The 14,693-nt window shown below is 40.0% G+C and overlaps 1 pseudogene; it reads right to left on the reverse strand.

Moving 5' to 3' along the window:
• Positions 1-11,118: 11,118 nt before the first annotated feature.
• LOC125403383 (ribosomal biogenesis factor pseudogene) lies at positions 11,119-11,403 on the reverse strand (annotated as a pseudogene).
• Positions 11,404-14,693: the final 3,290 nt, after the last annotated feature.

Here is a 14,693-nt window from a genome sequence, read left to right on the forward strand (position 1 = left end):
TTGTTATTTGATTTTATTTTCTTTTGTTTTATAATTTTTCCTTTTATCCTTCGTTTTTTGAAATTTTACCACTAAGCACCCAAATTTAGTCTGGAGTTTTCTATTTGTTTTCCTCCTCATTTTAAGTAGCAGTCACAGGCCCTTCCACTGATGTTCCCATCTTTCATTTTCTGTGAGAGATGCTGTACTGTTATCTCTTCGGAAATTTATTCTTCATTATTTTCACCAAACTCTTCCTCCAGAACTCTATCCTAGTTTTCATGAAGTATTTGGCGAGTTATGGTTGTGTCCTGATGTCTGCTCTTTCACTTAGTCGCTAAGCTTCCTGTCTGTGTGTGAGTGTGCGTCTGTTTGCCGCATTCTATCTTTCTGATGGACACAGGGGAGAGATGGGTTCCCTTCTAGGGTTATGGAGCCGGTGGCACATTTGGGAATGGAATCTCTTGCTTTTTAAGAGACACAACACTCCTGGGGAGTACTACACTGCTTCTGGTGCCCAGCTGTCACTGCCCTGGAATTGCTTTTCCTGTTTGCTACCCAGAGCAATGAAAGGACCAAAAGAGCTGCTTGATTGTCCCTGCTGCTGGTGATGTCACAAAAATCATCTTGACTGTTTGATCCAGGCATGCCTTACAGTCCCAAGGTTTATTTTCCCCAAACCTGGAGCAAGACTGAAGCCTTTCACAATTACAGATGCTGCCACTTTCGTGAGTTTAGGGCAGCGATTTCTTCTTTCAATGTTATCTCAACTCCATTTTCTTTTTCTATAGTTATGATCCCATTTGTCTTACAGCATGGGGTGTGTGTCTGTGTACACATGTGCCCAAACATGTGGGCACACAAAGACATTTCCTGTATGTAACTGTTAGGGTTTCAATCATGAGAGGAATGCATGCACTTGCAGCAATCTGCCTGCCTCTACCTCCTGAGTGTTGCAGTTCTGCAGAAGTTTTCAAAACCTTTTAGTACAAATACTACTCTTAAAATGAAGTGTATAGAGAAAGTCACTACAGTAAAGAAATAAGAGCAATATGATTGGACTAGAACAAAAGAGAGAGCCTTCCTTAATTGTGAACTACTCATGTCTTCCTTGTTTGCCACTATAGCTACTGAAACCCTTCATGGAATCTTAGAACCCTGAAGATTCACTTAGAAATCACTGGAGTTATCTATAGTTCAGGTACATCTGGCTCTACTGGTTCCTCCCTTCCTTTCCCTCACTCTCCTGTGTGCCTAGATACTAAGACTAGCTCTTGCCATTTTTCGGCAGTTTCCTATTAGAGAAAACCTTTTCAAGCTTACAGAATAGGGCTGGCAAGATGACTCAGCAGGTAAAGGCACTCGCCACTCAAACCTAAATAGAAATTCGTATAAAGATCAAGCTCCAGTTGTCGCGGGACAGGTGCTCCTGGCCTGGGAAGAGCAGCAGCTGCAGGCTCTTACTAGCTGCCCTGTGGCCACTCTGATAGACTACAAGTCAGGACGCCCAAGGACTGACCTGGGTTTGAAATCCAAAGCCAGAACAGTCTCCCTTTCAACAATACATCCCATTATTAAACACTAGGCAAGTGCCATGTATCCCAACAGCAGAATCTGAATTATTTTTATCTTGAAATGTCCACATGACTTAAGCTTGTGGGAAGCTGTGCTTGCCAGAAATAGACTGACAACTTTATTAAGGAACACTTAACTGAAACAAATCTGGATGCCTTCTCATATTGAAATCAATATTTTGTATAAGAAAGATGTAAAATGGAGTGACTTTCATGTAGAATTATTTCTTGTGAATTTTTAAATTGTATCCACTCAAGAAATAATCTCATATATCCCCATAGAAGACTTTCAATTCTACTTCTAAAAAAAAAAACTTATTAGGGACTGGAGTGATGTCTCAGTGGTTAAGAAAGTCTCCTGCTCTTACAGAGGACCTGGATTCAGTTCCCAGCTCCCATATGGTGGATCACAGACATCTGTAACTCCAGTTCCAGGAGATCTGGCACTTTCTTTTGATGTCTGCAGGCACTGGGCATGCATGTGGTGTATATACATGCAAAACACTCATGCACATAAAATGAAATACATCTTTTTTAAAAAATTTAAAAGAATATTATGTGTATGTTTGTTACGAGTCAATTCTCTCCATTCACTGTGGCTTCCAGGATCAAACTTAGGTCATCAGGGTTGAAGGTGAGTGATTTTAATCCTTGAATGATCTTTCATCCCCCTTTAATCCTATATCAAACAACAAAAGCTTCACTTTTGTTCTAGATTAATTTTTATTTTTACAACACCAATATGGATTTGATCATTTAAAAAATACTGTCTTAAAATAAATAAATAAATAAAAATACTGTCTTAAATAAGGAGTAAAGCTACAGGAAAACAACAAGCCACTTAGTCTCATGTTTATAGTAATATTTTTTATATTGACCTCAACTGTTAAAAACACATTGATACTTTTAAAAAAGCTGAGCTAGCATAGATGGAGTAAATCCTCTAACCAGGCAAAATAAAGAATTATAAAATTCAAGTTTCTGTAAGTGAAGACTTTGGGATCAATAGTATTTTGTTTATCCAGTTTAATTTTCTATAGTAAATACTTTAGACATATTTTATATGAAAAAAAAATTATCCTGAAGATCCACCACCCAAAGACTCCCAGATTCTCACTGTGAGCATTTTGGCCTACTTGTTTTTTCATTCTAACACACACATATGTAAGTGGATGTCCCAATGTCCTCTTTGTTATAGTTACTATCTGCCTTATAGTCAGAGCCAGACAACATTTATGTGACATTTCTCATGTTTAATATTGTAAAACAAGTGGTTTGTTCATTTTAAAAAGAAACTTCAGCCTGGTCGCAACAGAGACTTGTAATCCCAGCACTCTGGAGGATGAGGCAGAATGATTTGGAAGACCAGTTCAAGCTACTAATGGACTGCAGAATGAGTGTTGGTGTAGTGTGTTTTCTGTCTTTTTTTTTTCTTTTTTCCGAGACAGGGCTTCTCTGTAGCTTTGGAGCCTGCCCTGGAACTCACTCTGTAGACCAGGCTGGCCTCGAACTCATAGAGATCCGCCTGCCTCTACCTTCCGAGTTCTGGGATTAAAGACATGTGCCACCACCCGGCGTGTTTTCTGTCTTAAGCTGCTGGGATCTGAAAGTCATTTTTCATGTAACCAACACTTATATCAAATAAAACCATGATGAAACCTTGAAGTAAACTAAAATAGGGGACACTGACTACCAGTTATGGAAAGAAAGAAAACTAATGCTAGAGGCAGAAAAGTTGGCGATCTATGATCTGCAGTAGCAAAGCACTTGGCAAAAATCCTTATAATAATAACTTAGAAGGCAAGCTACATGCTCTCTGATCTGTCTGGTCCAAGAGAAGCAGCTACAGGGAACCAAACTGTTCATGTATATTGGCTACTGTTGGCTAGCAAGCACTGGCAATTTGCAAAAGAAAAATTGGAAAATATGTAAGGGATCTTAAACTAAACTACTTGCTGATCTCAAGTTGCAGGGAATTATATTTAGAAAAATGGTAGCAAAAAAAGTCTGTTAATTTACTATTTTATGGCAAAGAGCACATCAGACATGTAGTCTTCCCATCAGTCCAGACTGCACTACAGGGCCTACCACGAAGATGCATCGTCCAAGAGGGAATGAATCGAACAAAATAAAAAACTGAGCCGAGTGGTGATGCATGCCTTTAATCCCAGCACTTGGAAGGCAGAGGCAGGCAGATCTCTGTGAGTTCTAGGCCAACCTGCTCTACAAGAGCTAGTTCCATGGCAGGTTCCAAAGTTACAGAGAAACCCTGTCTCAAAAATCAAAAGAAAAATTAAAAGAAAAATGAGACTATATCAAGAAAGTATATAAGGCCTTAGAAACTATATATGAAAGTAATGTAAAGTCTTAAATTTCTGAAGAAAGTTGTTTCCAAAAAACAAAAAACTAAACAAAACTCTATGATAAAGACTAGTAAAGGAATAAAACAGCTTTCAGATCCATGAATGAAGAGAGTAGACTTCAAAATGGACTCAAAAATCCACCGTAAACCTTGAAGAAAGCCTACTCCCATTCACCAACCTTAAAATCACCATGTAAGGTAATGCACAACAAAGGGAATTCTCAAGAAATAAAACCAAATTTTCATAAGGACAGATGATTGAAACAATTATCTCAGGTGCTGTGGACATGTGGTGAGTTTATGCCACCATAAAGATGAAATTGTGATATTGGAAGGAAAAATGGAAATAACTGGAGATCAGCATATGACATGAAATAAGCCAGACCCCTCCATCCTGCTATCATGTGTTTTCTCTCATCTGTAGAACACACACTCAAACATTAATATAAAGTGAAGTGATTTTAAAAGAGGAGGGAAGAATATGGGGAGAGAGAAAGGGAAAAAAGAAAGGTTAACTAGAGACAATGTGCTCAAAGTACATATAGATGAACAAAAATAATTGCCTTAAACTTACTACTTTGTATAATGAATATGTGCTAGTATGTAAGCCTCCGCACTTTTCTGTAGATACCCACACCCAATCCAGGCTTGCGCTTTCCCGAACTCGGGCCCACGAGAATGGACGACTGTCCTAAGGATTTAAATAGACACACACAAAAGAGACCTGCTCACTTACCAAAGAGTAAATGGCCACTTTATTAAACTCAAGTCGGGTATTTATACTAGTGGGCATGAGGGTTCAAAAGGGCACGGCCTCCTCCCATCAGGAGCAGTGGAAGGAGATTACAGGTGCCCAGGGGCGCCTCAGGCAGAATCAGCTGGGGGAGGCAGGCCTATGGGGCCCACTGCTAGAACCTTGATTACAGGTGGAATCACCATAACAAAAGAGAGCCAAATTCTTCCTAAGCTATACCCTCAAGCCAGTGCTAGTGCAGAATCTCCAGGGAGCCAGAGGTCAAACAGCCCTGTGAATTGCCAAGGAAGAAAAGGGAAAAGACCTGTGTACCTACACTAGTAATCATTTTTTTACATTTATTTATTTCAAGAGGGGAGGGCTCATGCTATGATGTGTGTATGAAGGTCAGAAGCTGCAGAAGTCAGCCCTCCCATCCTAACTTGTGAGTCCCAGAGATCAAAGTCATGTTGTCTGACTTGGTAACAAGTTTTTAACAATTGAACCATCTCACCAGCTGCTCCCCGCTGCCAATTTTTTAAAATAGTAACTTTTCATATGTTTTCTGACCTAGGAATCAATCTTTTACCTTCTTTAGGTGAGTAGGTGATATGGGAGGTGATGTATGCTGCGAATATGTTTTATTGCCATTGGTTAATAAAGAAGCTGCTTTGGGCCAATGGCTTAACAGAGTAAAGCCAGGCTGAAAGAGATCTATAGAGAGAGTAGGCAGAGTCAGGGAAAAGCTGTATAGTTGCATCCAGAGACAGATATGCTGAACCTTGCTGGTAAGCCACAGCCACATGTTGATACACAGAATAATAGAAATGGGTTAATTTAAGACATAAGAGTTAGCCAGAAATATGCTTAAGTTATTGCCCAAACGGTATATAATTTCTGTGTGCTTATTTCTAGTCAAAGCGTCCAGGAACAAACAGCCCCCGACTACAAGTGACAGTCTATGTGCTCCAAGTTGGCCACTGAAGTTATCTCTCCATACATGTATTTGGAGGTGTGGACAGCAAAGGAAGTAGAGATCCTGGTTTTAAATTACTCAAAGGAAAAATCGTATCAGTGTTAGATGAACTAGTTAGGGTTAGACACATCACCCAGGGATTTTGGTTGAATATAGTGTCTTTGAGTAATTTAATTTATTGAGAGTCATGGTGGGAAAAGACATTCTCTATATGGGAAAAAGAAGAAATGGAAAATTATTGACTGAAAGAAAAAAATGGCAGAGAATGGCCATATGTTTTCCAAATTTATTTCTTTTTCCTCATTGGCACTGACTTAAACATTTCTCACCTGTGCCACAGTTAGTTAAATGTAAAGGGCCAGGTAATTTAGTTCTGGCCAATTAAACCTGGGCAAAGTTGTCACACCAAATATTCTGATGGTTTATATGCTAATGGCCCCATAGGCCCATATGTTTGAATGTTTGATACCCAGTTAGTAGAACTGTTTGAGAAGGATTAGAAGGTGTGACCTTGATGGAGTAAATATGGCCTTGTTTGAGGGATGTGTCACTGGGGATGCACTGTGGGACTTCAAAAGCCCACACCAAGTAGTGTCCGTCTCTGTGGTATTTCTCTCTCTGTGTAATCCTCTCTCTCTCTCTCTCTCTCTCTCTCTCTCTCTCTGACTCCTGCTTGTGGATCAGATTTAAGCTCTCAGCTGCTCACGCACTATGCTTGCCTGCCTGCCTGCCGCCATGCTTTCCACCATAATAGCTATGAGCTCACCCTTCGATAGAGTAAACAAGCTACCAATTAAACGCTCTCTTCTTTACGTTGCCTTGGTCATGGTGTCTCTTCATAGCAATAGAACACTAACTAAAACAGGTATAATCCTGAAAACATTCCACACCATCCTCCATGCTCTTCCACCCATCATCTACTCACTGGGTGAAGTGCCCAAGCATTCTAAAACTATTCAGTTAGCAAAGCTCCCACTTGACCACACCGAACAACAAAAAGATTCTTCTTGAATAAAGCCCCTGAGAGTCTGGAATTATTAAAAGAAGCAAGGGCCGACAAGATGAGTCAGCCACATGGTAAAAGGAGAGAGCCAACTTCCACAGGTGTCCACTGACTTCCATACTTGTGCCCTGACACATTCACACGCATGCATACACACACACACACACACACACACACACACACACACAATAAATAAATAAATGTAATAAAAGAAGCTGGTGTGTTTTTTGGGTTTGGGGGATTTTAATTCTGGTTTGAGATATGGTCTCTCTAAACACCATAGACTGTCCTGTCTTGCCCAATATGGTATGATTCTAAAAATCTAACTGGGGCTGTGAGGGAATTAAGAAAAGACAGATGCACACAAATGTACAGACACACATACAGAAAAGCTCAGCTATACACACGCTGATGGAGTGCACCAATTACACAGCAACCTAGAACCTCATCTACTTACTATATACAACATGGGTGGGTATCTGGTCATAAACAGTGCAGACACGATTTGGCTGCTTTTGTCAGTTACTATAAGATCATGGGTGTTTTTTCCTATGTTGCCATACAGCATTTGTAAGGATTACACCTGAGACCATTTGGCATTCTCTCTAACTAATCATATTCCTTCATCTGCCCAGGCCTGCTAAGCCAAAAGCCTGGGCTACACCTAGACTTCTCCTCCTACTGCTCTCTTGCCTAGATGTCTACAAATATTCCCTAATTGATATCCTGGTTAATGATGGTCATCTATCAAGCTGCCATGCAACACTTAGGAGCCAGGCGTCAAACACACTTCTTCAAGGACTTGCAACCAGCTCTCCTTTAGAGAGCAAACTACAGTTAAATTACCCACATATACCTCCAGATGTTGGCAACCTCATGATTAACTCCAAAGACAGGCACTTTAAGGAAAAAAAAACTATATTAATATACCTTCAAAAACGTTACTATGGGGCTGGGGATGTAGCTCAGTTGGTAGAGTGCTGCCGAGCTTTCAAAAAAACCTGGATTTGATCCCCAGTATCAAATAAAATTAGATATGGACCATACCTGTAATCCCAGCAATTATTTTCAAAGTATAACCAGAAAAACCAGGAGTTCAAAGCCAGCCTAGATTACATGAGACTCTGCCTCAAAAACAAAACAAAGCAGGGGCTAGAGTGATAGCATAGTCAATTGAGTGCTTGCCAAACAAGCTTGAGGATTGGCGTTCAAATCCCAACATCCACTGGTGCAGGAGAATTGTCTGTATTCTGTCAATCATATTTTAAATAAATGCTGATTGGCCAGGCATGAAGTATAGGCAGGAAAACCAGACAGGAAGTAGAGGTGGAACAAAGAGAATGGGAGTATTCTGGGAAGCAGGAGGCTCCCTCCCCATTCCAGCCCAGATCACTGAAGAAGCAACATATGAGCTGCCCAGCTAGAAAAAGGTACCAAGCCATATGGCTAACATAGATCAGAATAATGGGTTAATATAAACTACAAGAGTTAACAAGAAGCCTGAGCTAATGGGCCAATCAGTTTTATAATCTTATGGAGTCTTCAGTGTGATTTTCTTTGGGACTTGCCGGCTGTAGGGTACTGGGCGGGACAGAAACCCCAACAAGCCAGCCTTCCATGCTACAATCCACATAATAAGATGGACGTGGTGGTATACATATAATCCCAGTGTAGATTCCTGGGGTTTGCTGGTCAGCCAACCTAGTCTAATAGGCTTGATCTGAGTCCCAGTGAGAGACCCTATCTCTCCAACAAAGTGGACAGCTTGAGAAAAGACACCAGAGTTTGACCTCTAGTCCCTACATGTATGTATATAACTGCACAAACATGCAAGTACACAAAGTGTCAGGATGCATTGTGCATGGCTCATGCTTATAATCCTGGCATTTAGAGGCTGAGGCAGAAGATTGCCACATGTTCAGGGTGAGCCTCAGCTATATACTGAGACATTATCTGAAAAAAGCAATGTCCTAGGGCTAGACAGTTGACTCAGCAGTTAAGAGTACTGGCTGCTCTCCAGAAGACCCAAGTTTGTTTCCCAGAACCCACAGGGTAGATCACAACCATCTGTGGATCTGATGCCCTTTTATGGCCTTTGTGGACACTAGGTATATGCATGATATACATATATATATATGTGTGTATATATATATGTATATCATGCATGTATATATATATATGCAGGAAAAATACTCATACACTTAAAATAAAATAAATCTTAAAAACATTTTTTAAAGCATCCATTCTTTTACATTGTTTTGGGGTTTCTATTGCTGTGAAGAGATACCATCACCATGGCAACTTTTATAAAGGAAAACATTTAATTAGGGCTGGTTTACAGTTTCAGAGGTTTAGGCCATTATTGCCATGGTGGGACATGGTTGCAGACAGGCAGACATGGTGCTGGAAAAGGAACTGAGAGTGGAGAAGAAGCTACATCTTGATTCTGCAGGCAGCAGGAAGTGGTCTGAAACACTGTGTATGGCTTGAGCATATGTATGAGAATTAAGGCCCACCTCCACAATGACACACTTCTCCAACAGGGCCATACCTACTCCAACAAGCCACACCTCCTAATAGTGCCACTCCTTATGAGCTTATGGGAGCAAATTACATTCAGACTACCACATATATTCTGCTAAAACTGTGATACAAGCAAAGTTGCCCATAGGCATTCCTATCTATCTATTAACCTTTTTGAATTATGCATGTTCAAAAATGAGCCCATTTTTCTTCTTGATATTGTCAGCTGATTGCATTCTTCTATATGTGTAGGCTCCTGAATAAAATACACATGCCTCCTTTGCTGCAAGGGGCCATTGCTTTAGAAACAACTCTCATACTCTGCTTAGGAAATAACTCCCATCACCATCTGTCACAGAAACAAACGTGGTTCACTAATATCTTTGCAATACTTGTTTGGGATTTATATTCATCATAACACAAACATACTGTGCATTACATTCAGATACATCAGCATCTTCACCAGCCCTACCTCACCATATACCTTCTATGTTCCCTGAAAAGCAGGAAGTAATTGTGTATATGTGTCCACCCAGAATAACTTTCCTTCTTCGTTTTTTTCCCCACATACATGGCAAATATCTACTCAGTCTTTTAATAGTTGGTATTAAAGATCACCTCCTGTAGGGAATATCTCGTACCTTCCCCATAAGAAAGGAAATGCTCCACTTTCTGTAATCCTAGATGAATGTGAATTTCTCCCCATTCTTCTACTTTCCACATATATTTTGTGCCTATCATTCTTAGCACAATAGGAATCATGTTCTTTTTGATTTATTATTTCTAGCAGTCTAATATCTGTCACCAGTAGGTTCCAATAAATACTTTTCTTCAAATCAATAATTATAACTACTACTAATTATAACTAGTGCTTCCAGGCACTGTTCAAATTGCTTTTCACATATCATCTCAAGCTTTGAACAATTCTCTAAGATAGATATTATCACCATTTTAAAGTTGAGAAAACTGAAACAGAAAGCAGTTAGGCAACTTGCCTCAAATCACCTCACAGCTAGTCAGTGAAGGGCAAGACAAGGATTTGAAATAAATGCCATTTCTATAATCTCTACCCATCCCACACATATTCCTTCCTTGTGGAATACATATATTGCCTCCTCTTCCTTCCTTCCCTTTAAAGTTGACTCAAGGTAAAGACCCACAAAACAAAAGTTTAAAGACACATTACAAGATGAAGACTTTTTTCTGGATTTTTTTATATCCAGTGACAACTTCACCACATGTTGCTTGTGCCAAGGAGATGCCAGCTTGAAGGGCATCCAGCAGCCCTGGCAGATATGGAGTAATCATGCAGGTCAGGCCAAGTACACTGAGTGTTCCTTCAAGGTCATGCAGCTGGAGATCAATGAGCTTTGGCCAACTGGCCCAGCTTCACAATGTGTTTTAATATAATTTTTCTTTCATTGAAAATAGCTTTTATTCTCACATAATATATCCTGATTACAGTTTCCTTTCCGTCTACTCTTTCCAGTTTCTCCTAACCTCCCTTGCCATCCAGATCCACTCCCTTTCTCTCTCTCATTAGAAAACCAACAGACATCTTAGGAATAATAATAAAATAACAGTTGGTATAAAGGCACATGGTCTTTAGTCCCAGCACTTAGGAGACAGAGGCAGGCAGATGTCTTGAGTTTGAGGTCAGCCTGGTCTACAGCACATCTATTGAATGCAGTTGATAAACATCCTTTCCTGTACTGTAGGCTACTGCTTTGTCTGGATGACAATGTGCTTTACCATGTGGAAGCCTTTGCTGATCTTAGTGTGTGCATCAATAGCCTTCTGTCCAGACAGTATTCTCCAGTGCCAATTAGTTCAAGGTTGTTCTTATCTTCTCATCTATCAGGTTCAATGTATTTGTTTTATTCTTTTGCTTTGTTTTTTTTTTTTGTATTTTTTTGTAAACTGTTCAATTTATTGATCTTTGGGGGAGTGTGCTATACTGTCACTGTGTTACAACTGAGCTGTTAGTCTTGTTGCTTCATCAACATTAGCTGCTTCAGCTCTTTCTGCACAGATTTAAGAGAAAGGCTTTTTGAAAAGCTTGCAAGTTCTTTCTCTATGTCTACCAAAGCTCTGTTCATTTTGTTGACTTTTTCATCATTCATAATGTTTATCTTCTTAAGATTAGTAGTAACTGATTTTGCCTTGTTTTTAGCCTTGAAGATTTTTTGGCTGGCTATATGAAATACATTCCTGGACTTCTGCCCTTCTAATTTGTTCTTGGCCATTGTGTTTTATGCGATTTAACTCAGTTATTCTTCACCACAACCCTTTTGGTAAATAATATTATTTTCATTCTACAGATTTTTAAAAAAATGATACAAAGAGTTTGCCAAGATTTAAGGATTTGTTTTGCAAACACACACACACACACACACACACACACACACAAAAGGTTCATGCTGGTACACACCTTTAGTCCCAGCTCTCAGGAGGAAGGAGCAGACGGATCTCTTTAAGTTCCAGGCCAGCCTGCAGCCAGGGCTACACAAAGAAACCCTGTCTCGAAAAATCAATAATCAATATGCACACACACACACACACACACGACAGTAGAAAATATATGATTATAGGAGTAAACAGTAGACAAAAAAGTAAAATGATTTACTAATCAGTAGTAAATCTGAAGGACTAATCCATAATTAGATATTTTATATACACAAAGAAGTCAACATAAAGCATACACAGGTGTAAAGATGTAACACACCCAAATGATAAAAGACGTTTCCTAAGCTAGGACAAGAACAGTTCAAGCACACCAACAACCTAACTGAAGCCAGGGATGGAGAAAGCTGACTGTCTCATGAAGGCTGTGGTGAAGACACACTCAAAACACAGGCAACCAGCCAAAGGGTGGCCACATGTTTCGGGCCTAGGTGGGTGGGTCCACAGTCCTGAGGAACAGGCATCCTGGGGGGGGGGAGGCATAAAAGAGCCATGGGAGCTACTGCAGCCAGAAATCCCACTACGCCCTGCCTGGGCCCAAACATTTCACCCCAGCATGCAGACAAACCTCGTAAGCCCAATGTATTTATTTGGTTTTCTGTTGAGTTTTTGATTAATTTGGAGTTGAATTTTGTATACAGTGATAAATATGGATCTATTTGCATTCTTCTACATGTAGTCATCCAGTTTTACCAACAATTTTTTTTTTGAAGATGCTGTCTTTTTCCCAGTATGTATTTATGGCTTCTTTATAAGAAAAAAAAATCAGGTGTTCATATGTGTGTGGATTTAAGTCTGGGTCTTATATTTGATTCCATTAATCAACATGTTTTTCTGCTAATACCATGCTCTTTTAAAACTTCTATAGCTTTGTAGTATAACTTGAGATCAGGAATGGTGAGCCTCTTGCAGTTATTTTATTGTTTGAGATGGTTTTTGTCACCCTGGGTTTTTTATGTTTCCATATGAAGTTGAGGTCTCTTCAAGATCTGTGAAGAATTGTGTTGGAATTTTGATGGGGATTGCATTGAATCTGTAGATTGCTTTTGGTAGGTTGGCAATTTTTACTCTGTTAATCCTACTGATTCATGAGCACTGGAGATCTTTCCATCTTCTGATATCTTCTTCAGTTTCTCCGAAGACTTGAAGCTTTCATCATACAGGCCTATTATTTGCTTGGTTAGAGTTATGCCAAGATACTTTGCATTATTTAGGACCATTTATGAAAGGTCTTGTTTCCCCAATGTCTTTCTCAGTCCATCTGTCATTTATTTATGCAAGGGCTACTGATTTTTGTGAGTTAATTTTTGTGTCCAGCTACTTTGCTGAAAGTGTTTACCAGCCGTTGGAGTTCCCCTGTGGATTCTCAGGGGTCACTGTAACTTGAAGCATGATCCTAATTAGACTTCTCAAACAAAACCAGGAATCAGATATTGGGGTGAAAGCTGAAATATCAGAGAAGCAGAGCAGTCAGCTACCAGAAACTTAACTCTACTAAATCTCAGACCGAATAGGAGAGATTCTGTCTTTATGAATTCTCAGACCAAATGGGGAAGATCCTGTTTCTGTGAATCTTCAGACTGAATGGGGGAGGGGGAGATCATGTCTCTATGAATCCTCAGACTGAATGGGCCAGAGAGTCTGTCTCCACCCATCTTATATTCCTGTCTTACCTCCTTGGTGCTGGGATAAAAGGTGTGTGCCTCCCAAGTACCAGGATCAAAGGCATGAGATCCCACGTGCTGGGATCGAAGGTCTGAGCCACTGTCCCGCTGCTTCATTTAGACTGGTTCAATCTCGCATAGCTCAGGGTGGCCTTGAACTCCGGATCTTCCTGCTTCCTCCTCCCAAAAGCTGGGATTAAAGGTGTGTGCCACCACTGCCTGGCCTCTATAGTTAATTAGCTGTAAGCTCCACCATCTGCTCTCCAGGCAAGTTTTATTTCCCAGAACACAAAGTAATCACACAACAGTCATTTCTTTTTGTTCTAGAGCTTTCAGGCATGCTGTTAAGTTACTAGTATGAGATCGCTCTATTTTTTTTTTATATAGGCCCTTAGTGCTGTGAACTTGCCTCTTAGAACTACCTTTACTGTGTCCCATAAATTTGGGTATGCTGTATATTCATTTTCATTTAATTATAGAAAGTTTTAATCTTGTTTCTTAATTTCTGTCTTGACCCATTTTCATTCTGTAGTGAGTTTTCAGTGTCCATGAGTTTGTAAGGTTTTTATTGCTTTTGGTGTTGTTGATATCCATTTTTAATCTATGGTGGTCAGATAGGATGCAAGCTATTATTTCAAATATCTTGTCTATGTTGAGACTTGTTTTGTGTCTGAATATGCAGTCAATTTTGGGAAAAGTCCCGTGAGGTGCTAGGAAGAAGGTGTTGTTTTGTGTTTGTTTGGATGAAATGTTCTATAAGCATCTGTTAGGTCCATTTGGTTGTCCATTAGCTCCAGTATTTCTTTGCTTACTTTTGTTTTGTTTTGCTTTGTGTTTTGTTTTTTGAGATGGGGTTTCTCTGCAGCTTTGGAGCCTGTCCTGAAACTCACTCTTGTAGACCAGGCTGGCCTTGAACTCACAGAGATTCACCTGCCTCTGCTGCCTGAGTGCTGGGATTAAAGGTGTGCACCACCACCAGTCTGTCCTTTTTTTTAAATTATTTATTATGTATACAATGTTCCTTGTGCAGATACATCTCCATGCCAGAAGAGGGCACCAGATCTCATTACAGATGGTTGGGAAACATTACGTGGTTGCTGGAAATTGAACTCGGGACCTCTGGAAGAGCAGCCAGTGCTCTTAACCTCTGAGCCCTCTCTCCAGCGCCCACCCCTACCCCCGGTCTGTCTTCTTTGCTTACTTTTTATCTGGGTGACCTGACTATTAGCAAGAGTGTGGTATTGAAATCTGCCATTATCAGTGTATGAGGTCATTATGTTCTTTAAGTTGCAGTAGTGTTTCTTTTATGAACTTGGGTTCCCTTATGTTTGGTGCATAGATATTAAAAACTGCAAAATCCAAAATCCTCTTGGTAAGTTTCTCCTTTGATGAGTATATGGTGTCCATCCCTATTTC

This window comes from Myodes glareolus, chromosome 7 (assembly GCF_982192425.1).
Source record: "Myodes glareolus chromosome 7, mMyoGla1.1, whole genome shotgun sequence".
In the NCBI taxonomy this organism is placed as follows: Eukaryota; Metazoa; Chordata; class Mammalia; order Rodentia; family Cricetidae; genus Myodes; species Myodes glareolus.